Source organism: Puma concolor, chromosome E1 (assembly GCF_028749965.1).
Source record: "Puma concolor isolate L17-30 chromosome E1, mPumCon1.1.hap2, whole genome shotgun sequence".
NCBI lineage: Eukaryota > Metazoa > Chordata > Mammalia > Carnivora > Felidae > Puma > Puma concolor.
In genome coordinates, this window is record NC_141680.1 from 21837217 (window position 1) to 21863143 (window position 25927).

General features: G+C 47.5%; 1 protein-coding gene and 1 long non-coding RNA gene across 2 annotated transcripts in view; one reads left to right on the forward strand and one right to left on the reverse strand.

Annotated features, from left to right (window-relative positions):
* ASIC2 (acid sensing ion channel subunit 2) overlaps positions 1–25927 on the reverse strand; it is a 1013600-nt gene that overhangs the window by 300048 nt on the left and 687625 nt on the right. The window lies entirely within an intron of this gene.
* LOC147574193 (uncharacterized) lies at positions 5910–18294 on the forward strand. Its single transcript, XR_015243713.1, has 4 exons — positions 5910–6317; positions 6448–6573; positions 6753–6825; positions 17898–18294. It is a non-coding gene; the product is annotated as an uncharacterized LOC147574193 (long non-coding RNA).

Consider the following 25927-nt stretch of genomic DNA (forward strand, 5'->3'; position numbering starts at 1 on the left):
CCTTGTGTTATTAAATCAAGCACTTCATTTTCCCGCAAAGGAGGTCTCTTCTCATCCATTTAGCTTTTGCAACAGAAATTACAGATACTTTAGGAATGGGGCTGTGAACAGAGGAAGGTTTTATTTTTCACGTGGTTAAGTCTCTGTCCATTACCAGGGGGTGGCTTGACTCTCTGTGCCTCAATGTACACATCAGGAAAATGGGGTAATAATCTGGGACTGTTGCTCTGAGAGTTGTTGCTGATTCACTTCTAACCCCAGCAGGATGAAGAATGTGAGGAGACCATACAAATTCCGGAGGTCATTGTATTCTGATGCAGGGGGCGTGGCGGCCAGGCGTGCCTTATCTGCTTGAAGATGAACAGAATCAGGATGCCAAGCTTCGTGCCTGCTGCATCCCTAGGAAGCTCTCATCTCAGCATTTTACATCATCCCCTGACATTTGGCCAACCCCCTGAGCCCACCCTTGTGGTCTCTTCCTCCCATGAAGACAGAAGCCCTGGGACCCAGCAGTGTTCTCAACAGCACACGGGCTGTTTCTCTCTCTCTCCTAGAGAAGAAAGCCAGGGCAGAGGCACGTGAGGCTGGTGTTAATTGTTCTCTCAGGCTCCTGGCATGCCTACTGCCCTCCTCACTCCAGATGCCAGGAATGTCACAAGAAAACCACGCTGGAAAGCCATGCGATGTAACCTACCATTGTCCCTGACAGCCCAGGATCCCAGCTTGGCCTAGAGCCACAGCAGAGGGAGAGGAGAGAGAACAATGGGCTGAATGTAGACTTCATTTCACCTCTGTGCCTGATGCTTTCTTCCGACGTCTTTTTCAGCATTGGGCGACTATATATTGAGTACCTGCCAGGGCCCGGACACTGGAGATGCTACAGCAAACAAACAAACAAAACTGGACCCTGACTCCATGGAGCTCACATTCCAGTGGGGAAGATAGCTGTTAAACAGATGTTCACACATATGAATAACAACCGGTTGTGTGATAAATATGGGAAGAAAGAGAACAAGGATATCTGAGAGCGTATAATAAGGCGACCTAGACTGCTCTGGGGTAGTGAGGGGTGGCTCTGGAGAGGACATGACTTTGAAGCCAGCTCCTGAAGGCTAAACAGGTGTTACTGGCTAGAGAACATGCAGGGAAATGTCCTAGGCAGAGGGAATAGCTTGTACAGAGGTCTTTTTTTTTTTTTTTAATTTTTTTTTTTTTAACGTTTATTTATTTTTGAGACAGAGAGAGAGCATGAACGGGGGAGGGGCAGAGAGAGAGGGAGACACAGAATTGGAAGCAGGCTCCAGGCTCTGAGCCATCAGCCCAGAGCCTGACGCGGGGCTCGAACTCACGGGCTGTGAGATGGTGACCTGAGCCGAAGTTGGACGCTTAGCCAACTGAGCCACCCAGGCGCCCCAAGAGGTCTTAAGCAGGAAGGAGAACGGCATCCAAGGGAGCTAAGAGAAGGTCAAGGTGGCTGAAGTGCGGTGCGTGAGCACAGAGATCAGCCCAAGAGCCAGCTACAGAGGTAGCCAACACTCAGGCCACAGAAGGCCTTGTGGGTTGTGGAAAGCATTTAGAAACTGACTTAAGAGTAATGGGTGTGGCTATTAAAATGTCTTAAGCAAAATAATGATATGTGTCTATTTGTGTTTGTATTTTATTTTTATTTATTTATTTATTTATTTAATGTTTTATTTATTTTTTGAGAGAGTGAAAGCAAGGGAGGGGCAGAAAGAGAGGGAGACAGGATCTGAAGCGGGCTCTGCGCTGACAGCAGGCAGCCTGATGTGGGGCTTGAACTCACAAATGGCGAGATCACGACCTGAGCCGAAGTGGGATGCTCAACTGACTGAGCCACCCAGCCGCCCCCATTTGTGGTTTTAAAAAGGTTACTCCAGCTTGGGGGTGGGCAGTGGATAGGTAAGGGATGAAAAGGTCCAAGCAAGATGAGTAGGAGGTCATGGCCTTGATCCAGGCAGAGAATACGGCAGATTGGATGAGAGGGGTAGAGGCTGTGACAGCAAACAGTGGAGAGATTAGAGCCACAATTTGGTGACGGAGTGGCTAAGATTTAATGACGGAAGGGACGGGTTAGGGAGATGGAGGTGTTTATTACGTCTGTGCATGATGGGTGTGTACAACTGGGTGGGATGGCTGACATGGGGAAAATGAGGAAAGCAGAAATGTACAGAAAATTCTAAATTCTGTGTTTATCTTTTTTTTTTTTAATTTTTTTTTTCAACGTTTATTTATTTTGGGGACAGAGAGAGATAGAGCATGAATGGGGGAGGGGCAGAGAGAGAGGGAGACACAGAATTGGAAACAGGCTCCAGGCTCCGAGCCATCAGCCCAGAGCCCAACGCGGGGCTCGAACTCACGGACCGCGAGATCGTGACCTGGCTGAAGTCGGACGCTTAACCGACTGCGCCACCCAGGTGCCCATTCTGTGTTTATCTTAATCCTTGGAGGGGCTCTCCCTCAATAGATAAGAAAGTTGAGATCCAGAGTGGTTAAGAAACTCAGCCAAGGTCACAGAGCGACAAATCATAGCACTCGGGTACTTCATAGCTGATTTCAGAGGCTCGTGTCTCTTAGACACCACATTCCTGCAGCCCCTCACAATTTACAGAGCAGTTTCAAATACGTCATCCCATTTTTTATTTCTACCAGGACAACCCTATAGGGTAGATGAAGCATATGGCATGATACCATTTTTATGGGCAAGGAAATTGAGGGCATTAACTTGAGCAGCGTGTTCGAGCTGTAACTGGTGTGGACAGGATTGGAACTCTGGTCTCTGGGACTCCCAGAGCCTGCTTTTCCCACCGTCACCACTCGCTGCTGAGTTCGTAAATGCTGGTGTCAGATCAATTGCTTGGTGGACTAATATTGGGCAATTTTATTTAACCTCCCTGCTCCTTAACTTCCTCACCTGTAAAATGGAGAAAATAATACGTCTCTCGGGCTTGTCACGAGTGTTCCATGAACAGATTGTAACGCATTGAGCATAGAGCCTCACACAAAGCGTGCGCTCAGTTCTCATTCGACAGGAAGCTGTTACCGAGCATGCACTTGTTGGGCCAGGCACCCCCTTTCCCTTGAGGAAAGGCAGCGGCTCCCACAGCTGCGGAGCGCCCCAAGCTGCTGACCAGCTTTCCCCCAAAGGACATCCTTCCTGTCTCTATCAACCTCCCAGAAGGACTTCGAGTTTCCGTTCTCCCTGCTGGGCTCCCACCGCCACAGACAGCCCATTGCGGAGTCCTGAGAATCCTTCCTCAACGACTCCTTTCTCCTTGCTCTTTTCTTCCCCATCCCCTGCGATGCTCCGATTCAGACTCATTTCCCTTTGCCTGATCCTCCCACGGCAGCTTTCAGCTGCCCTCCCAAGTGCTTGTCCAACGAGGTTTGTAATCTCTTGGGTCTTCTCATGGTCTACACAACATCACCACACCCCTTCATGGAGAAACCAGGCATCTCTGCAGTCTCCTGACAATCTCTTTTGAACTCATCTCTCAGTGTTATTCAACAGGGACCCTTGACTCCAATCAAAAAATCCAACCACCATCTCCCAGTGTGTTACTCATAATCCTCTCACCACATTTCTGGTCACATCGTCCCTCAGACCCGGAAAGTCCCCCTCTGTCCTTTCTTCTCCCCTCGCCTTGCTCCCCACTTTTTAAATACACTTTTTAAAAAAGCTTATTTATTTATTTATTTATTTACTTACTTATTTATTTATTTTGAGAAAGACAGAGTACTCAAGCTGGGGAGGGGCAGACAGAGAGGGAGAGAGAGAATTCTGAGAAGGCTCCGCGCTGTGAGCGCAAAGCCTGAGGCGGGGCTGGATCTCCCGAAACGTGAGATCACAACCTGAGCCCGAATCAAGAGTCAGATGCTTATCGACTGAGACACCCAGGCGTCTCTCCCCCTTGAGGCTCCACTCAAGTCTCACCTCCTTTGCGAAGCTGCCCCTGATTCTTTAGGCTAGAAATCTCTTCCACTGATCCTCAAGGTGTTGATGGCATTTTCCAGGCCTTGCGGGCTGCAGCCATGACGCCCAGCACAGCACGCAATACACAGTATGGTGCCCATCCATCACCACCACCTATGATATCTCTGCTTTTGGTACCCCTGCTCCTATGATCGAGCCACCCAGTCTTCAGGGGGCACACACGATCCTCACTTTCTCCCTGTCCTATCCTTTAGAGAACTCATACATTGCTCTCCCTCAGGATTCCCTCTCAATCACTCTCTTTGGCTCTCTGTTCTCCCCTCCCCGTGGAGCAGGAAGAATCAGGCCAAAGAGCTAGAAAAGAAAACCCTTGTCTCCACCTGCTCCCGTCTTCAATACAGTTGTTGTTTCTGAGGTTGTTGCTTTTTTTTTTTTTTTTAAATAGAGATTCAGCAAACCCTGTGATACTTTCTGATTGCTATATATACATATATTTATGCATTAAATTAGTCTCCAGGGGATACCCTGCTAAATATAGTAATTATGTGAACCAGAATGTTTTCAAACACCTTTCCCTCCTAGCTATTTTTCCCCTTTCCTGGAGCTGGGGGTGAATGCTGTTGGGAAAGCTGGGTGGAACCTTGCCCTATGGGCCAAATGCTTTCCTTATTTAAGAGTAAGCTTCTTGAAGAGGCGCAAAAAAGCTCAGAATCCAAGGGAAAATAATGGCGGAGATGCTTAGGTGATGAGGTCAGGACAGCATGCAGTAGTTGATAGGGTCGTGGAGCTTTGAACTCTTCCATCTTCCCTTACTAATGGTATGGCTGTAGGAAAATCCCTTACTCTCTTAGGACCTCAGCTTCCTCATCTGTGAAATGGAGGCATTAAGACTTACTCTGCAGGGTATTTTAGGATCAGGGATACATATATGCACAGTAGATAGTAGGTATTTGTGAAGCGGTGGCCATTAGTGTGATTAGGCTATTAATTCCTCCTTGGCTGAGAAGTTCATTAGCTGTACAGCTGTGGAGTTAATGGGACTCTCAGCCCACAGTGGATAAGGAAGGCCTAAGATACTGGGTGTAGCATCCAGACCGAGAGTCACAGCACATCAGATCAGGAAGGAATCTTAGAAGTCCTCTGGGGAAAGCTCCCATTCTACAAATGAGAAAATTAAGGCCCAAGTTTCAAAAGTGGCATGGCCAAGGTCAAGAAGTTCATCATTACAGCCTGGTATCTTGATCGGTTGCCCATATAAGTCCCTCACATGGTAGTCAATTATATCTTAGTGGCCACTGCATGACCTCTTTAGAGAGGCTTTTCTTTCGACATACAAACTTGAAACATGAGAATTTGAGTCCAGGCCTTGGCTTTGTCCTTAATAGCTGTCCCTTGACTTTGGACAATACACATAGCCTCATTCGGCCCCGTTGTTTTCACCTTACCAATGGGCAGCATCATCTTGGCCTTGTAGGTTTGTGAGGATCAGAGGTTTTTGTAAGTCTGTGGGCCTATGCAGAACCACCCAGGCAGGTGATTGTACCTGTCCTCTCCTTCCAGAAGGGAGTTGCCTTCAGTAGGGAGAAGGAGGAACACATCTGGGACAAGGAGGAAAGGTCCTGTCCTCCCACCCTCTATGAGTTAGGCACACATGAGTTCTTGGAGATCCTACCTGTCCCAATGGGAAAGCGGTGGGGTTCTCATCATGGCTCCACACCTGGGTTACGGTGTGGCCTGATATCAGTTACTTTCTCTCTCTCTCTCTCTCTCTCTCTCTCTCTCTCTCTCTCTCCTTAAAACTGTAAAAGGGAAGTGGTTGTAGGACCACACGGTCACTAAGGCCTCATCCGTCTGTGAGCCACGCTCCCCAGCTACTGAAATCAGCATTGCCCATTATGAGGTAAGGAGCTTTATCTCCTCACGGCTGAAGCATCTAGGTTTGCCCCAGGCTCCTCACTCCACCCTCTTGGGGGGTCCTCTGGGAGGGGCGTCTGGAACTAGACACTGCCTGTCTCCTAATTTTCCCAACTCACTCTGAACTTCTCAGGTGACGGGGCATCTGGCCTCTGGTAGGGCTGAGAGAAGGGTGTTGGGCCCAGCATCCCACAGAGTCAGTGATGAGCCAGGATCATAAGAATCAAGGATGCATGTATTGAGCCAGAGCCTATACACGGACACTACCAGAAGGAGACACTCCAGGGGCTCAGCCACCTTAGCTCCATTTTACAGACGAGGAAGCCGTGTCCATGCGATCCCACTCTTTGACCCAACCACAGGGCTTCTAAAGACAGCTAACTCTCCCTGACTCATTTAACCTCTTGACAACACTATTCAAGGGATCACTACTATTATCTTCATCATCCAGGTAAGGAAACTACAGCTCAGAGAGGGTAAGATTAGCTCATTCAGGTCTGCACAGCAGGTAAGAGGGGGAGTCAGAATGTTTAGTGTTTGTTTTGAAAACCTCACTTATTATTTCATGTTTACTCCTCCAGGTGCTGCCTCAGTTTCTTCTGAATAATTACTTTCTGAGTCACCAGAGGCACTGAACTGAATGACACAGATGAAAGGCACCCATTTTATCTTGCCACCTGTTTTGATCTGCACTCTTGCAAAGGTCTGTACTGACTCACGAGTCAAAGACAGGCCTTTGTTATGTTAAATAGCAGTAATTCATAACCCACATGTTAAAAAAAACTACGAATTTTATTTACGCATTTTCTTTGTACCAGGTAGGGTGGATAGCAGCATCATTTAGTCCTTATGTCAACCTTCTTGTTATCCCTATTCTACAGATGAGCAAGGAAGGGTGAGAAAGACTAGCTGAATGCCCAAAGTCATCCTGCCATCAGGTGACAGAGCCAGGATCCAGCGTGAGTGACCGTCATGTGGTTCTCAACCTAAGCTGTGAATTAGGATCGCGTGGGGAGCTTTTGGAAATTAGGATGTTGTGCCCTCCCCCAGACGAGCCGAGTCAGGATCTCTGGGATGCAGAGGGTAGGGCATCCGTGTCTGGTAAAGCTGACGCTCAGTGAAGGCTCAAAATTGCTGCTTTACTGGCAGAGGATTCTCTCCCACTAGCTGGTCATGCCAAGTGACTAAGTGGTGTCAACTTTCCAGATGCCCCCTGTGGTTATGAGGGTTGCCTCAGCCTTCTTGGTGCCAGAGAGGTAAATACCAGAGCTTCCTGCCACCAGCGCTGCCCCACAGATATAATGCGAGACATTTATGTACTTTCCCATTTTCCAGTAACTCTGCTTTAAAAAATCTGTTTTTGGGGGCTCCCGGGTGGCTCAGTCGGTTGAGTGCCCGACCGGCTCAGGTCATGATCTCACGGTTCATGACTTCGAGTCCCGTGTTGGGTTCTGTGCTGACAGCTTGGAGCCTGAAGCTTGCTTCCGGTTCTGTGTCTCCCTTTCTGCCCCTCCCCCACACCTCAAAAATAAATAAACATAAAAAAAATTTTTTTTTAATAAAAATCTGTTCTACTTAATTTTTAAAATTTTTAAAAAAATTTATTTTATTTTTTTATTTTGAAAGAGATAGAGAGCAAGCCAGGGAGGGACAGAGAGAGAGGGAGGCAGAATCCCAAGCAGGCTCTGTGTTGTTGGTGCAGAGCCCAATGTGGGGTTTGAACTCACGAACTGTGAGATCATGACCTGAGCCGAAATCAAGAGTCGGATGCTTAACCGACTGGGCCGCCCAGGCGTCCCTCTAGTAACTCTGTTTCAAACGAAAGTGAAAAGAAACGAGTGAAATTGATTGACAAAAATCAATGTTTTATCTAACCCAATATATATATATATATATATATATTATTGCAACATATAATAAACATAAAAATAATAGATGTTATACATTCTTTTTTCTTTTTGATCAAGTCTTAGAAATCTGTCAGGTATGTTATCCTGACAGCATGTCTCACTTTGGACCAGCCTCATTTCAAGTGCTCGACAACAACAACGTGGTGAAAGTGGCTTTAGAACATTTTCTCTGGTCCTTGCTTCCACCCCCAAGGTCTCAGATTCATACAGGAATTATCACAGTATGCCCAGAGAAAGTGTCCCTCATTGGATTTTCACGGACTTCTAGGTACCAATCTATCTTATTACCTACACACAGTCTCTTCAATCTGAAATAAAAAATCTCTGCCCTCCCAAACGCCCAACGATTACCCCCATAGCATTAGCTAGTACCTTAGTACCTCCGTCCCATCACATAATGGCCATTGTTGTGTATGTATGGTGAGAATATTTAAGCTTCACTCTCTTAGTAACCATTCCACCCACTGACTGTTTACGAAGGGTCTAGCCTTGGGCAGAATTCCAGGAATTTCACTTTGGCAAGATGATAGAAGGCCAGCCCTCCTCCCTTCATACTCCTTTCTTGGTTTGTTTCTAAAAAGTGAAATGTCTTGAGAAGTAATTTGATGATATGGATCAGGAGACATAAAAAAAAAAAATATCCATTCCCTTTGACCAAGTAATTTCCTAAGGAAATAATCTGAAAGAGTCGAGAAAGCTTCATGCCTGGAGATGCTTATCGGGGTCTTATTTACGCTATGAAAATAATTGGACACCCCCCAAATGTTCGGCGCTGGTGGGATGATTACAGAGGCTGAGCCGAGTCTAAAGAGTGGGAAATCATGCAGCCATTTAAAACACTATCAGAAAGTCATCATAAAGGAGACTTCTTATGGAAAAACACAAAGGGGAAAAAGTAAGAATCAAAATTGTTTATGCAGGATTGTAAGCATGGAAAAATATCTCAACACAACAAAATAACAGAAAGAGAATACACCAAGGAGCTCAAAGTAGTTTTCTTTGGGTGGTATTATGATGGGCAATTTTTCCCTTCCTTTCTCCCACTTATCTGTATTTTTTTGAAACACAGTGAGTACATACTCCTTTCATAATAAAATAGGCTCTGTCATAATAAGTAAACAGAGTTAAGGGGGAAAAAGAAACTTTAAAAAGCAATTAGCAAGTCTTCTGCCTGTTAGAAAAAAATCGTTTGGCTACGCCTCTGGGGTCCCGGGGGAGGGGAGGGAGTAGCAAAGGGGATTATGGGTGTGGAGGCTCCACTGTTGCCAGGCAGATTTGCATTTTGCACACTGATGCATCATTTCTGACAATTTGCAAAGTCTTCCTAGGGCCTTGGACTGGGGCTGCCCCTCAAACAAAAAGCCAGTTTGTGAGGAAGACCCCTCTTCAGTGGTGTTGACACAACAAACTCTTTCTTCAGCCTGGAGCTGCAAAATGGACGTATTCAGCGCCCTCAGGAAGAGGCTGGACAAGGAGAGGCTCAGTTGCTCTAAGTCTAAAATTAAGTGTCTGAGAAGAACAACTATTTTCGAATCCCCTGGGCGGCAGCATCTTTCGTCTGAGTTTGAAACCCCGAGGCCTTCTAGAGTCTACGCTTTCCAAAAGGGAGCCTCATAACCTTTATTATAAAGTAAGCTCCGAGGAGGGGCGTTGGCTGAGGCATCTTAGGAGACAGGTGTTAATGTGCCCATTTCATAGACAATGAAACTGAGGCTCAGAGGGTGTGGAGAAAGTCACTACAGGAGTGAGGGGCGCGCCTGGGGTCTAAATTCAGGCCTGCCTGGCTCCGAAGCGGATGTACTTCCATTGTGTGACATCTCTGCCTTCTCTTTTCGGCTCTACTCTGCAGGGGCTAGGAGGGGGAGGGCATGCCTCGGAAGACAGAAAATCGGCTGCTGAGTTGGCCCCCAGTCCTGCCCAGTTAGATTTTCCCATTGCCGGGTTCTCACAGTTTAATGCAAAAAGGGAAAGAGACCCGTCCCCCAACGGCCACGGCCACATAGCCTGTTCCAAACAGACCCCATTGGCAATCAACCCAGCTGGCACGCAGTCCTCAAAGTTGAGGAAAGGTTTGACCAAAGAGGCCATTCTTATCTGAAGGGAGGATCTTTGGCCCTCCCAAAACGAGGGGAGATGGGCTGTGTTATTTGTAGGGGTTATTTAGAATGCAGGCAACTGTTCCTTCTCCCCACATGAGCAACCCAACCCAAGACCACGGTGGCTCGGGTGGCTCGTGTGTCATCCTCTCCTGACAAGGATTGACAAAGGGTCCTCTGTATTCGGCAGGTGATGGGGGTCGTCTCCCTGTGGGCAGCGGAAGACTGAGGAATAACTCAGGCAAGCTGCACACATGCAGGCTGTCAGGGTGATTCACAGAGTAATTACTGAATAATACAGTGTAAACTATTAGGAGATAATAACAATAAGTCAGGATTGACTCATCGCTTTGAAAACTTGGGGCTGCCAGACCTGCCAGTTATTTGCTCTTTCTCCAAGTCTGTAAAACAGTGTAATCTGAGCCAAGTCTGGCAGCTGGATTCAAAAGAGACAGATCTATTATTCCTTTTTTTTTTTTTTACATTAAACTGTGAGAACCCCAGAAATGGGAAAATATTAATGCAAGCAGTTAGGCTAATATCAGCTCAAGTGTCCAGACAAAATGATAATTGTCAGCCACCTAAAACCGCTAGCTATGGGGTGGGTCCTGAAAGGCAAAAATAAAGCCAGGGCAGAAGGATGGACATGCCTTGTTCTAACGGAAAGGAAAACAAAATCACATAATGAAAGCCAGAATTGCTGGAACGCCTACTATGTGCCAGGTAATTTACACACGTTCCCTTCACGTTCTCACAAATTAGCAATTGGGAAAGCTTGGTCTCATTTTTGGGTTGAGGAAACTGTGGTTTAGTTTAATCTAAGTAGTGCAGGCGAAGTGACAGAGGTCGAAGGTAGGGGAGATAGGTTTCACACTCATATATGAGGGGTTTCAAAATCCAGGCATTTTCCACCACTCCGGGCTGTCCCCGGAGCTGTCTGGGTGGGTCAGGGGACGCATAAGCCTGATTGACATCTGGGAGAACCTATACTCTTTAGGGGCTTCAAAAGAAGAAAAATGCCATGCCCTGTGGCTGCCACCAGGATTGGCCACGTGCATGACAGAAGCAGGTCCAAGCACAAGGGGGTCCCCAGCTGAGGGGCTACAGCCACATGTGCATGAATGTGACAATGTCCAAGCTCAGAATTATTGACCAAATACTCAGGAAGCAACTATGTCACGTTAGGACTTCGGGCCACAAAGATGACGAAGACAGTCCCTACATACAGTTCAGCCTGCCAGCTCCCATCCCCACACACACAAGTGCTACACAGAAACAGGAGACTCATAGAAGGGGGAGGAGCTAAGGCAGAGTTTCCTTTCTAAAAAAAAAAAAAAAAATTTAATGTTTATTTATTTTTGAGAGAGAGACAGAGCACGAGCAGGGGAGGGGCAGAGAGAGAGGGAGACACAGAATCTGAAGCAGGCTCCAGGCTCCGAGCCGTCGGCACAGAGCCCGACACAGGGCTCGAACTCGTGAACCGTGGGATCATGACCCGACTCAAAGTCCTACGTTTAACCAACTGAACCACCCCGGCACCTGCAGAGTTTCCTTTGCATGGAGGTGGCATTAGAGTGAAGACTTGAGGGGTAATTAGGAGAGAAAAGGAAGTGTTTAGAGAGAAGAGCCTAAGTATGCAAAAGCACCAGGCACCAAAGTTCTGGGATGCCAATGTGCTGTGGCAGAGTGGGGCGTGTACAGGAGGAGGGAGAGTGTGATAAACTAGGTACCACACACACGGTCTGGGCTTGATCTAGCAGCAGTAGGGAGATGGGCGAATGGACTGGTGATGACTCTGGGAGAGTTCGTCTCAGGGCAAGCAGGGTGCAGGATCCAGATACAGTGCCTAGAATCCAGGCCTGGAAACCAGGAGGTCTGGAGGGAGGAAGAGAGTCAAAGGGAGGGAGGGAAGGGGCTGGAACAAAGGGGGAGGTTGCCCGGAAAGCCTGGGGCAGAGATCTAGGCTGTGCCCCGTAGTGGAAGGAGGGAGCAGGGAACAGTAAAGGGCTTCCCTTGGACCAGAGCTGTCTGGACCCGGGATTTCCATGGGCAGCTCCCTGGAACTGATGAGGGCCCAGACAGCAGCTAGTTTTCCAAGGGTGGTCCTGGAGGCCTTCTGGTATTTCACCATACGTCCAAAACTTTGGAGCTAGTCTCCCTGCTGAGCTTGTCAAATCTCCCCTCTGCTTCTGTCCCTGCCATTCAGCACCCCCACCCCGAGCCACTCCGTGGAAGAGTGGGGCGGGGGGGGGGTGGGTAGGAGCAGGGTGGTCCTGGGACAGTCACAGACCTGCATCTGCCTTCTCAACCTGCTGCTGGCCATCCCCTGGCCTCAGACACCTCCCTGCCCCCAGGCTCTCTGTCCTTCGAGACAGTTTCAGGATCATTTCAAAGCTTTAAAAAATGGGGTTTATAACTCCAGCGTCTCTAGGTCACTCATTTATTCTGTTGAGGTTCTTTATTCTTCACAAGGAAAGAGCAAGGAGAAATGCCACGTCAAGCTGAGCCAAGCCATACTGGATGAAGCCTGCAGCAAAAGGAAAAATGACTAGTACTAAGCCTGTCTTTATTTAAAATGCAGATCTTTTGTTCATCACGAGGTGTTTCTTTTCTGACCTTAATTTTGATTTTTAAAAAGTACTGTATTTAGGGGCGCCTGGGTGGCTCAGTCCATTAAGCAGCTGACTCTTGATTTCAGCTCAGGTCATGCTCTCACAGTTCTTGAGATGGAGCCTCGCGTCAGGCCCTCTGCTGTCAGCACAGTCCGCTTTGGATCTTCTGTCCCCCTCTCTCTGCCCCTCCCCTGCTCATTCTCTCTCTCTGTCTCTCTTCCTCACTCTCCCTCTTTCTCTCAATAAATAAACTTTAAAAAATGTATAAGAAGTATTGCATTTAAATCTGCTTTATCTTGAGATTTTTGGCACCCCTTAAGTTTTTGCACCCGGACAAGGGCTTCCTTTCCCCAGTGCCTGGCAGGGGCCTGAAGGAGATGAGCGCCTACTGTATGCTTTACAGAAATCCCTGGTTGGTCCTCACAGGGCTGTGGGGGGGGGGTATCATTCATCCAGTTCTGCAGGTGAGGACTGTGAAGCCCAGAAAGGTTAAGTGAGTTGCTCAAGGCTTCCCTGTGTCTGGAGAGCGATCGGCGTTTCCAGGTTCTGTCTGAGCCTCTCTCTCTCTCTTTGGAGAGCTGGCTGGAGCCTGACTGATTCTACAAAGCCAGGCCTGTTGATTGTGGTGTAACCTGTCATGCACGAGGTAACAGGGCTTCTGTTGGCTGCTACAAAAAGGTACCAGACGGTCAGATTTGTCAGTGTGCTCATGGCACAGAGGAGCCGGAAAGACTCTGAATCTAGACAAATAGCCTTGGTTCTTGAGACAGAAATATTCCTAGAGCAGAGAAGGGTGATTTGTCAGGCTGCCTGGGCCGGATGGAAATGTCTTCCGAGAACATCCAGCTCCCTTTTTAATTTGGGGCTCTTCAAACACCCCACCAGAGCTGGCTTTATGCTCGTGAGTGGTCCTGCCCTCTCAGAGGGGGGCCATGGGAGAGATAAGTGGTCCCAGGGCCCCCGTCAGGCCCTGCCATTGGCACTCCGGTGAGGGAACAGCAACAGAATCCAAAGTGCTTGGACTCTGCAGTCTAGGAGACCTGGGTTCAAACCCTGACTCACCACTTCATAGAGTAACCATGGCTACCATTTGTTGAGGCCTGCCTAGGCCACTGGTGGCCTCACAGAACCTCATCATGATTCTAACTTCTACGGTTGTGGAAACTGAGGCTCTGAGAGGTGTTGTTGCCCAAGGACATGCAGTGGTTAAGAGCAGAATCCAGATTTTCAACCTAAGGTGGACTGACTCCAAAGTTCTTGCTAGGCTTTCCCCTGGGAAGCGTGGGACCTGGGGCAGAGCCTCAGTTTCTTCCACTGTTCAATGGGGCTAGTGATGCTGTCAGTATTTTTGTGAGGATACAATGAGGTCATGCATTTGGTGAACATCCATCGGGTGACCGTACTGCTCTGGGCCCCCGCTGGCTCTGGAAGCAGGAGGATGAAGACAGGTCTGGCCAAAGGGAACTCACAGGCTACCAGGAGAAGCTGGGAGTAAACAGAGATGGGAGCCTCCCATGAGAGATGCGTGGCGGAGGAGAGCTGGGCTGACAGGGAGGAAGGGTGTAAGCAGGTGAGACCCCCAGGGTGGCTTCCTAGAGGAGGTGACATCCAGCTTGGGTTTTGAAGAAAAGGTGATTCCAGGCAGTAGGTGCAAATCAGAGGTACAAAGGCCCGCGTGCACGGGCATGGCCAGGGGTGCTGGCGAGAGCATGCATTCCTAGCGGGGGGGAATTGTTGCTGATGGTGAAAATCAGTTCTTGGGGAGGAGGGTGAACAATCTTGGATATTTTAACGGTTTGTGGCCTTCCAAAGGGTCACGGTGCACAAACAGATATACAGCATATTTGAGATACTAAAATTTCTCGGGAAGATGAGGAGGAAAAGTCTAAAAAGTCTCTGTAGGCTACAACGTGGATGAACCTGGAGGATACTACGCTAAGTATGCTAGGCATAAAAGATAAATACTGCACGATTCCACTTATGCGAGGCCCCTAGAGTCGTCAAATTCATACAGAAAGAAAGTACAGTGGTAGTTGCCTGGAGCTGGGGCGTAGGGCCAAGGGGAGTTATTGTTGAATAGGTCAGAGTTTCAGCTCAGCCAAGTGAACAATTCTGGAGATTCGATGTACAACAATGTGAATATACTCAATGTGATTGAACCGTACACTTAGAAACGTTTAAATGGTAAATTTTACATTACCTTTCTTTTCACCACAGTAATTTTTTTTAACTAAAAAAGAGAGCCTCCCTAGGAAAAAAGCAGCCATCGACAATACGTGGATCAATGGACGTGGTTATGTTCCAATAAAAAAACCTTATTTACAAAGTAGAGTGCGTTTGGATTTGGCCTATGGGCTGCAGTTTGCTGACCCCTGCTATGCACTCAGGGGACCCAATCCGTATTTTAAGAGGCCACTTTGGCCTCTCCATTTGGATCGGAGAGAGTGTGAGATCGTGACCTGAGCCGAAGTTGGACGTTCAACCAACAAAGCCACCCAGGTGCCCCTTAATTAAGAACTTTCTGAACTTTCTAGATAAGGTGAGTAGGGCACGAATAATTATCAGCATCCCTAGCTTGCATCTGAAGAGACCAAACTCTGGCAGATTAAGAAATTGGCCCCTGACAGGGGTCCTTCCCATCCCCAGCACAGTGCCTAGCCCTCGAGGTGGGCCCCTTTTCTTTCCCTATGCCAGGCAGGCAGTGTCCTTTTTTTTTTTTAAATGCTTAATTTACTTATTTTGAGAGAGAGAGAGGGAGGGAGAGAGAGAAAGAGAGATAGCATGATCTGGGGTCTGGGGGTGGGGGCGGAGGCAGAGAGAGGGAGAGAGGGAGAGAGAGAATCCCAAACAGGCTCCATGCTGTCAGCGCAGAGCCTGACTCGGGGTCCGATCTCACAAACCGTGAGATCATGACCTGAGCCGAAACCAAGAGTCAGACACTTAACCAACCGAGCCACCCAGGTGTGCCAGAGGCAGGGTCTTCTGAGTGGGGGGGGGGGGGGGTAGGATAAAGCTGTCTCTCTTTTTGACCGTGTGCACACCCAGGGCTGTGATGGCTCCAGACCCTGACACCCTGGGAAGGGAAGAGATATACCTCTTTGACATCATCTTAGCCACAGCAAGAAGAGCCAGAACCAGATCTGGCAGTGGTGACAATCAGAGAGCTATCTGATATTCCTCTGTAGGTCATTTGTTAGCAAAATCTGCCTGCTCTCCCTGCCCCCCTCCCCTGTCAAACCTCCCCCCCCCCCCCCCCCCCACATTTCATAGCTTTGATTCATTAAATCCAACTGCTGGAAATGCAGGTAACACTCAGAATTGTATTTTAAGCAGGCAAGGATTGACTGCTTTAAAGGTGGCCCCTCTAAAAAGGTTAATATTATAAATATAAATGCACCTTAAATGCCTAATACATAACCAAGTGCCATAAATGTGGAAATGTCAGCAGCGCTAAAACTCAGAGAACAAGAGAAAAAGACAGCTTGCCTCTGCTGTCTGCTGTATTTTGTGAAGGTCTGTGCTGCTAAGCCAGGCTACCAATTGGCTGGTGACACACCTCCAGGTCCCCTTGTGGCCAGCGGGCCATTGGGCGTGAGTGGATCAGAGGAAAAAAACTACTGTCAGGGTCTCTTAAGCTGCCAGAGTTTGGTCTCCTCAGATGCAAGCTAGGGATGCTGATAATTATTCTTGCTCTACTCACCTTATCTAGAAAGTTCAGAAAGTTCTTAATTAAGGGGCGCCTGGGTAGCTCAGTTGGTTGAATGTTCGATTTTTGGCTCAGGTCATGATCTCACGCGGCTCCTGAGTTTGAGCCCCACATTGGACCTGCTGCTGTCAGCGCAGAGCCTGCTTTGGATCTTCTGTCCCCCTCTCTCTCTGACCCTTCCCCGCTCGTGCTCTCTCTCAAAAATAAATAAATCTTTAAAAAAAGGGTTCTTAATTCACTATGAATCCCACCACAAGTGTTGGGTAATGCTATTTTTCTCTAGCACCTAGATCAGGGCTCGGCATGCAGTCATTGCTCAATAAATGCTCACTGAATGAACATTTCTTCTCTCTGCTTACATCTTTAAAAATCATTTTTAATGTTTATTTTTGAGAGAGAGAGGGAGACAGAGCATGAGAGGGGGAGGGGCAGAGAGAGGGAGACACAGAATCTGAAGCAGGTGCCAGGCTCTGAGCTGTCAGCACAGATCCCAATGCGGGACTTGAACCTACAAACTATGAGATCATGACCTGAGCCAAAGTCAGAAACCCAACCAACTGAGCCGCCCAGGGCTCCCCTTACAACTTTTTCTTCTTCCCAAGGTCTGTATTGCTTTGAAATTGGCTTTCATTAGTTTAGATTAATGCTAAAATTTCAGGTATGACTTCCCCCAGGGTGTGCTTGTGTTTTCTGGGAGATGATGTCAGAGAGAAACTTTTCTAAGATTTAAAGGAATAGATGACTAATAGTGGAATTTCAAGTGAATCAATAGTGCAGGGAAGGAGGCATTCATGATCCTCAAATTAGACTGTGGAGGGGGTGAGACTTGGTGAGACTCTGGGCACACCAAGCGAGTTCTGTGTAGTGAGTATGTGTGTGTGCGTACGTGTGTGGAGGGAGACGTGGGTGTGTGTGAATGAATATGTGCACATTTGTATGCATAGATAAGCCAGGGCCAGGATTAGGGTAAAGCAAGTGAAATGCTGGGGAGCATGGCTTAAGGAGGCACTTATTCTCGGGTGCTAACCCAGCTCTTGCGTGACCCCGGGAGTGAACGCCTCTGTAAATATCGTGTCTCTATGTGCCTCACCCTGGTCCCAGCCTTGGGATATTCACACGTGTGTAGGGAAGGGGCCTTGTTTAAAATTAGTTCACGAGGAAGAGCCAACATCCTGATTCTAAAAAGCCTTCCAAACCAAGGACAGATTTCCTTAAATTTTGGATTTAGAGGAGATGATGAAGGTCAATCAATCCAATGGCAATCAAAAGTTAATGTGCATCAAAATCACCTGGCCAAAGCTAGTTAAACCTCTAGATTCCCAGGCCCAGGCCCAGGCCCAAGATTCAGGGCTGGGGCCCTAGAATCTGCATGTTTGATAGGCATACCTACTCTTCATTTCAAGTAATTCTGATGTGGGTTGTCCGGGACCACCCACAGAGAAACTCTTATAGTTAGGGTGATCGTGCAATTCATCATCCAGACCAGGTCGTTTTGAGAATGAACAGAATTTGTCACAGCTTAAATCAGAGGGTGGCAACTGTGCCTGTTTCTGTAATAAAGTTTATTAGAGCATAGCCATGCCATTACCCATGGCTGCAGAGTTCTAAACTGTAATGGCAGAGTTGAATAGTTGCAACAGACACCACATGGTTTGCAAGGCTTAAAATATTTACTCTCTGTTTTTTGTTTTTTTTTTTTTTTTACAGAAACAGTTTCCAACGCCTGGTTTGGATTACTGTTCAACAAAAGTTTACTTCGCCTCCCCCAGCTCTTCCTTCTGTGGGCAGAGTATGCATCTCCATGTCGTTGATATTGGGCTTAGCCATGTCTCTTACTTTGGGTGATGGGGTGTTAGGGACATGACATGGGCTTACTCTCTTGTTCCACTCTCATGCCAATGAGAAGAACATGTCCTGACTAGCCTGTGCGCCCATGGAGAATGAAGGATACGCGAAACAGACCCAGACCCAATTCACTGTGTACAGCCAAGCCCAGCATATCCACAGACTCACGAGCGAGCATAATGGATTGTTGTTTTAAATCATTGAATTTTAGGGTGGTTTGTTAAACAGCATTATTACAGCAATCACTGACTGATACTGAGACACTATCAATAATTACTCTGTGTTTACAGGCATAATCTGGAAATGGTTACCTTATCTATAGTCTAACCATCCTCCTTGCACGTAGAAGGAAGCTGAGGCTCAGAGGGGTTGGGGTTGGGCCAAGTAAATTTTGGGTAATTCCCAGCTGCCTCCCTGCACTGCATCATTCAAAATTGGGTTGTGGATACACAGCTACACAACCTCTGAAGAGAGATGCTTAGCGGTCCTTGAGATAAACTGGAGTGGGCTTAGGGTGAGGTGGGGTCAGGTTGGGATTTGCCCTGAGTGCTGATGCCCCTTTGCCAGGGTGCTGGGTAAAGGCCTGCCTCAGACCGACGACGTCTCTTGAGATGAATGCCCCTACCCACTCCTGAACAAATAAATAGCAAGAAAAATGCAACCCAAGGGAAGCAGCACCAAGAATAATTATATAGCAGTCACATATTTTGATTCAAACTTAATGTTGCTTAGCAAAAGAAAATGTGCTGTGAATAAACAGAGATCAATTCATGCCACCAGCAAGTGGCATGTGACATTAGCAGGAGATGTCCTTAAGTCCTTCTGAGAGCCTCCACAATCCCACTCCCATGCAGGACAAGGGCCCCCCCAAGGGGTTCCTTGTGAGGAAGTTTGCAAAGTGGAAGGGGCCACCTGTGAAATCCTGACTCTGGTGCTAGGGATTTAAATTGCAAACTGGTTTTTTGTGGAGGGGTGTGTGTGTGTGTGTGTGTGTGTGTGTGTTTATGGGTACCTTTGTGCAAGTCTGTGTGTGTGCTTGTGTTTTGTGTGTGGTTCTTGTGCAGTTCTTGGTGTCTGTATATGTTCATATGTATGTATGTGGGTTTATGTGTATGATTGTGTTGTCTGACATTGTCAGGGTCCCTCTGCTTGCTTGCTGCCCTTACCTGGAGCCTGGCCACTCCTGGGAGAGTCGGATGACCACAATACTGTCCATTGACTGTTTAAATCCACATGAGAACTGTAAGTGATCAGTAACTCTCAACTCGGCCTTCCTACCCAGAAAAACCACAGCTCTGGTTTGGGGGCTTGCAGGGCAGGGAGGTGATTTTCCCTGATTCAGTCCCATCCCATCATTTTTGTGTATCTGAGGATGACAAACCTTTGGGGAAAACCCATACCCTCTTCACAGCTCCCCTCCTGCTCCTACTCATTAATTCCAGACTGAGTCTGCCTCTATGGCTTATACCCATGATGCCATGCCACCTTCTCCTTCTTGGAGACCAGGACAGATCTGGGTAGGCTGGGCAAGACAGGGTTCTGGATTGAGGTTGGGTAGGCTCGAGATGCTACTCAGAGGGACCAGAAGTTCACATACCCAAGGGACATATGCAAACTGTAGCCTAATAGGTGAGTTGAGGTCTTGTCTAGATGTGGCTTCAAGCAGCTGGACTGAGGAATAGGAGGGAAACTGAGACCGGCCAGGGACCAGGAGTCAGCAATCCAAGTTGGGGCAGGTAAGAGGGCAAGGTAGGTAAGACACAAGACTGTGAACATTCCAGATGGGCCAGGGTCTCATACGGGGCCTGCCCAAATGGCCTAGAGCCAGGTGGGCCTGCTAACACGTTCAGGGCTAGACTAGGCTGACAATTGGTGGGCTTCTCCTCTAGGAAGCTTTCCATAACAAGCCCATTGTTCTTCAACCACACATTGAACCCCGATTCTACACTCCTCAATCCTCTCCAGTGTAGCTCTGTGATTCTTAACAGATTCCACAGGCTCTTCTAAGAATTTGTTCCACTTCTCTGGACGTTTCGTCTCCTCCACGCGCTAGCTGCCTATGGTTCAAGCCACATCCTTGACACTTGTCATCGACTTGCTTCATTATATTACTGGTTTTTGCATGTGTCCAAATCTCTTATCTCCAGCCAGACTGAAAGCTCCCTTGGCACAGAAAAGTGTCTGTCTCATCTTTGCCTTCCTTCTGTGCCATACACTTGCATGGACTCAAGCCACCTTTTGACTGGTGGGTTGATGTGGCTGTCAGTATCACAAAGCCTTCTGTACATGAGAGACATTCAGCCTTAGCCATATTTTCTTCCTCTGCATCCTTCAGTGTCAAAATTCTGTGATGCCTCCACCCACAGCCCACAGGCTCAGCGCTGCCTAGTTCTTGAGTTAACTCAGCTCCTCACTCTACCCTTCATCACCATCAGCTCCACCATCCCCAGATGTGCTCACCCAAAATGCATTGGATCTCTTCTCCATGGAAAAGTCATGGATGGATCCATATGGAATCCCTATGGAGCTCCTTCATCCACATTTTCCCTCCCATACCTGACTGTCCTTTACCCCTTTCTGTTTTGCAGATGATCATTCTTTAAGACGTGCATTAGCCATCACTTTCTCTGTGAATCCTTCCCTGATTCCTCCAGGCTGATTTTTGTGCTCCAGTCTCTGTCCTCCCATGGGACCTTGCTCATCTCTCCTGCTAGCACTTAGCACATCATGGTGTCAAAATCGACTTAGATGTCCAACTTCCCCATGAGACAGGAAGGCCCCTGAGACAGATGGAGCAGAGTGGAGACAAAAGCAGGGCTGGATATCAAGGGGTCAGTGGCAGGAATGTCCATTGCTGGACAGTGAGGACTATTCTGCAATACCACCAGACACATACAGGCCAGCAGCAGACAGTCACTGTTATCTGGCAGGCAGGTGGCACCAGGAAGGTCTGGAGCAGATAATAAGTTCCCAGGACACAAGTGTGGAGGTAGCTGCCAGTGGGAACAATGCCTGATCAGAACAACTGAATAAGAATTCTGATCTGGCCTAATCTGGACACTTGCCCCTTTGTGACCTTGAGCCAATAGTTTAATCTCTTTGGGCCTTGATTTCCTTGTAAACTGGGGATAAAAATCCCTGTTTCACTGTTTGGGGTAAAGGTTAAATAAGAAAGTATGTTTAAGCAGGAGTCACAGGGCTTCCTTGACTATGGTAGATCTCTCTGGGGTCTCTCCTCCCACTTACCCCTGTTCACACATTTCTTATGTCATTTATCTTCTATTCCAGAAATGTATTTATTTATGTCTGTTTGGTGAGTAGATTGGGAATCCTTTGAGGACAGAGATGAGACTCAGCTCTGTATTCTTGGTACCTGCATGATGGGTGCCAACATACACTTGAATGAATGAATGAACAAATGAATGAATGAATGTACATTCTTAGTTGGGGGAGTCAGGCCACTATATGTATAGCAAAACCTTGTTTTTGGGGGGAGCTGAGAGCTGAGCTCGAATTAGCAAATAAAAAGAAGGTTTTTAAAGCAAAACAAAAAAAGGTTAAAAAAAAAACTTTCCAATTTATAAGCCACCAGAACTTCTAACTGCCAAAGTGTTTCCAGATAGAGGTCTTGCCAGAGAGGCTGTGGTGTATAGATAAGTCTCATTTGTAATTAGTAAGTGTCCATTTGCATTCAAATGCAGTAAGGTGCTCAGACTCTTAAAAATAATCTGTTTTCTGGAGAAGGCTAAATATTATCCTGTAATCTTGAAGACTAGCAATTTTTGTTTCTTGGTAACATTTTTTCATGCCTTCCTTCAACAAGTATTTATTGAGTTCTTATTCTGTGCTAGGTACCATACTAGGCACTGAGAACATAACAGTGATTAAGGCAAGATGCCCTGTTCTCACATATATTATGATCTAATGAGGAGAGATAGTCAACAAATTAATGAATAAGAAAAATAGGAATGGAACATACGGAGCAGAGATTTACAACAGAGTCATGGTCATGAGCGATTGGGTGACTACTTTAAATTGGGTGGTCGGACCAGGGGGAGAGGGAATTCTTACCAGAAAGAGGAGCTGGTGCAGAGGCCCTGAGGTGAACAGGAGATTGGCATATTCAAGTAGCAGAGGAGGTGGGGAGGAGGATGACGTAGTAATGTTGGAGAGGAAAGTGAAAGCTGAATCATGTAAGGTGTTATAATCTCTGGGGAAATAATTTGGATCTTGTTCCAAGTGCAATAGATGGGTTTAAACAGGGGAATGACATGATCTGATATATTTCTTTAAAAAAGATCTCTCTGGCTCCTTCAATGGGAATGGATTTTAGGGACCAAGAATGGAAGCCAGAGACCAGATAGGAGGTTATTCCCATAATGTGATGAAAAACAGTGGTGGCTTAGAGGAAAATGTTGGCAGCAGAGGTAGAAACATGGAGATATGCATGTACATTTCTCAGTGGATTTTGGAAGTAGAATCAATAGCCTTTGTTGATTGATTGCCAGGGGGAGAAGGCAGTGAGTCGAAGAGAGGGATACAGGTGCCTCCAAGATTTCTGGCTTGTGATAGGGTGAACCGTGGTGACGTTTTCTGAGATGGGAAAGAATCAAGGGAAGGGGACAGTCTGGGATTTTCTCTGTGTCTGCATGCATTTGTTTAGTGGACATGTGTGCACATGTGCTTGAGCAGTGGGGACAGCAAGCAGTGTTTGGGAATCAAGGGTTTAGCTCTGGCCATGCTAAGCTTCGGGTGCCTGTTAGCCATTGGATATTTGCAACTCGAGCTCTGAGAAGTGATTAAAACTGAAACTATAGATCTAGGAATTATTTACATACAGATTACCAAGGAAAAGGAATGTAGATAAAGAAGGGAAAGAGACCCCAGACAGAGCCCTGGGGCACTCCAATATTTAGAGTTTCAGCAAAGAAAGAGGAACTGGCAAAGGGGAGCAAGATGGAGGGGCCTGTAAGGTAGGAGTAAAACCTGAAAGTGAGCTGTCACCAAAGCCAAGAGAAGAAGAGGCTCCAGGAGAGAAGGAGGGATGGATGGTGTTGACTTCCACAGTGTGAGAATAGATAAGTGACAGACTATGGGACAACCAGTGGCCGTGGCTGTGGCTTGGGTAGGGTCCGTGCTGTGTTGGGTTGCCCACATGACTAGGATAAGAGACAGAAGCGTGGACAGCTCTGGACACCCTTTTTTTTTTTTTTTTTTTTTAAATAAAGTTTCGCTGTGAAGGGGAGTAGAGAGGTGGAGTGGTAGCCAAAGAGTTAAAATGGTGGCCTGTGTGCTGCAGGTAGATTTGGGAACCAGTTTACACATTGAGGGAAATGATGCCAGAGAAAGGGAGAAAGGAACAGTGCAAGGGGGTGGGACTGAATTGCAGGGGCAGGCTCTTTGGAAAGGAGAGATAATGGCTCCTGGGGCCATAGGAGGAGAGGTGGCATTTGAAAGGGGCACAGACACTTCAGCCCTAGAAACAAGAGGGGTGATGGAGAAGAGTGCAGAGGACATCCCTTCAGTATGGAAATCTGAGAGCGTGCGTACCTACACGCATCTAATCGCATGCAAGCCATGAGATAAGGACTGTGGCTGCTGTGTGTATTTTGGGGGGAAGGATGTAGGAGTTTTGAGTGGAGGCTAGGAGGTGTGAATAGTCATTTTGAAGAATGGGCAAGTGAACTCACTCGGAGAGCGTAACAGGATTGCCAGGCAACACTGAATGCCAGTTTGAGATTTCTGGCCGTGAATTTAAAGCAGGACCCATTGTCCCACGAACGTGCGTTTTCCTCCGGTACCCTGCAGCAAGTGGAGAGTCAGATTTAATCACGCTCAGGGCTTGCCCCGTGCAGTAAGAAGAGGCAGAGGTGGCGAGGGAATTAAAAGTGTTTGGTAGAGAGTGATTATAACGACAAAGCATGCAATCAAAGAAAGGTCAAGAGAGGGGATGGAGGTCGTCATGTAGGAGCCTCGATGAGGTCACAGAATTGGGAAAGTCTGAGCACTGGCAGGAGTGAGCCAGTAGGATAAGAAGCTGTCATCAGAGGGGGATACTTAAAGTCAAGATTTCTCAAAGGTGACGCAGCCTTTGGCAATAATAGGGTCAAGATTGTGAACGTGGAGCTCCGTAGCTAAGCAGCAAGGGCGGACCATCCATGTGGATTCTGAAGTGATACGTTGTTAGAGAGGATACAGAGAGACAGAGAGTGTGTCTCACTGAGGTAGGGGCAACAGGGAAGGTCAGCTGGTGGTAATGGCTGCCCTGACCTCCAAGGAGCTGTGCACGTATGTGTGCAAGGGTGCATGTGTTCGCATGTGTGCACGCGTGTTTAAGTTCAGAATATACATGGTTAGGAGGTAGCACTTGGGAGGGAGGGGGAGGAGATCTTTCAGCCCTTGAGTACAGATAGAAATGAAGGCGAAGGGGCTGAAATGGACCAGAAGGTGAAGGAAATATTCAGAGAAGGGTTGTAGCTGTCGAGGTGTCTTCTGCCCATAGATTGCGAGCTATGGAGGGTGCAGCACAAGGGTCGCGGGTGGGGCTAGGAAGTTCGGTGAGATCAGCAGATGCGCACAGCAGTGAGAAGATGCAGTGCCCTAGTGAGGGACACCAAGGAGTCTGGGGCTTTTAGTGGGGATGGCGCTGAAGGGGGTGTGGTCCCTGGAGGAGCAGTGGGATGGTCTCTCTGGAGAAGACGGGTTCACATTGGACTCTTCTTTGATTTTTTTTAATGTTTATTTACTTTTGAGAGAGAGACAGAGTGCGAGTGGGGGGAGGGAGACACAGAATCCCAAAGAGGCTCCAGGTTCTGAGTTGTCAGCACAGAGCCTGATGCAGGGCTTGAATCATGAACCACGAGGTCATGACCTGAGCCGAAGTCGGACACTCAACAGGCTGAGCCACCCAGGCGCCCCTGGATTCTTCTATCTTAAGGCTTCATGGTGGGGGTCAAGGGGGTGGGATTGAGGAAGTACCTTGTGTAAGAGTGAACTCCATCTAGAGCAGGATATCATGTGTCCTCAGGCCAGACCATTGAGGTAAACAACAGAGTCTGGCTGGGCCACCACTGGGAGGAGCCACTTCAGTGCTTCTCAAACTTTGATACGCAAACAAAGCACAAGGATTCTGATTGGATAGGTCTGGGGTGGGATGAGGCCCAAGGTTCTGCGTCTCTGACGAGCTCCCTGGGGATGCTCTAACTGCTGGTCCAGGGACCACACTTTGGGTAGTGAGGACTGTGGTCGACTGAAGGCGGCAGCTGCTTCTCACCTGGACGTGTTGTCACACGAGAATGAAGGCTCACTGTTGTTTCCTCTTCTGATTTTTAAAGAAAAGCCAGAAATCTGGATTTTTATGTAAAATCATCCCATTTACAATTATTGGCAAATAATAAAACATTCTGTAAAACACTGGAGGGCCAAACAAAGCATGCATTGCACCCTGCTTACGGCGCATCAGTGTGTGATTTCTGATGGAAAGGAATTGGGGAGCACTGGCCTGGGAGTCAGCTATTTCAGGTCATAGAATTTCCTCTGCACCCAGCACTCTGCTTCCAGCATGTGGAATGAACGGCTCCCCGCCCCAGTGTCTCCTGCTGACTTTCAAAGTGGTTTAGACGATGGAGCTCCTGAAAGTCTTAGTTTTTCTTTGTGAAATGCCCTGAAATATTGACATATTTAATTCTATCATTCAGACCTGGAACGATTTTTCTAGCAGGAAATATGGCTGTATTATACGTACGCAGCTCTCTGCCACTCAAAAAAGGAATAATCACACATAAAATATTTTGAAGAAAACACATTCCTGGTTTCCCATTAGCATTTACTTCCACTTGTTTATTCTCTGCGTCACCCACAGCACTCACTCGCAGGCAAATAGTAGCAGGCGC